We start from the raw sequence: 517 nt of genomic DNA on the forward strand, positions 1-517 counted from the left end.
GAATTTGTGGAAAAAATGCATGCTACCAATCATGTAGAATCCCATATACAACACTGTTGATGAAATACCGATGAAGATACTTCAGTCGATTGATTTAATCATTTATTAATTTTTATATTGTCTCTTTTTGTTTTTACGTATTTATTTGTTTTTTATTACAAAATTCCAGACATTTTCATTAAAACATTTCTGAAGGACCAAAGTATTATACAAAAGATATGAAATTAGAAGAGAATTTCAGCTCAGTTAAACTCTGATACACACACACACACACACACACATTTTTTTTTTTTTGTCTTTTTCAGAACTTGAGCGATAATAACCATTGAATGACACATGAGAGATATCAGTTACAGCCAAAATGAAGTTCTTTTACATACACTCTACATGCATATATATATATATATATATATATATATATATAGATGTACACAAGTCTCAAATATAGATCTTTACAGCATCTGTGCTCCTTTATATAAAGTTCTTGTCCTTTCCTTTTTCTTCTAATAATGTTTTC

This window comes from Octopus bimaculoides, chromosome 20, assembly GCF_001194135.2.
Source record: "Octopus bimaculoides isolate UCB-OBI-ISO-001 chromosome 20, ASM119413v2, whole genome shotgun sequence".
Classification (NCBI taxonomy): Eukaryota; Metazoa; Mollusca; class Cephalopoda; order Octopoda; family Octopodidae; genus Octopus; species Octopus bimaculoides.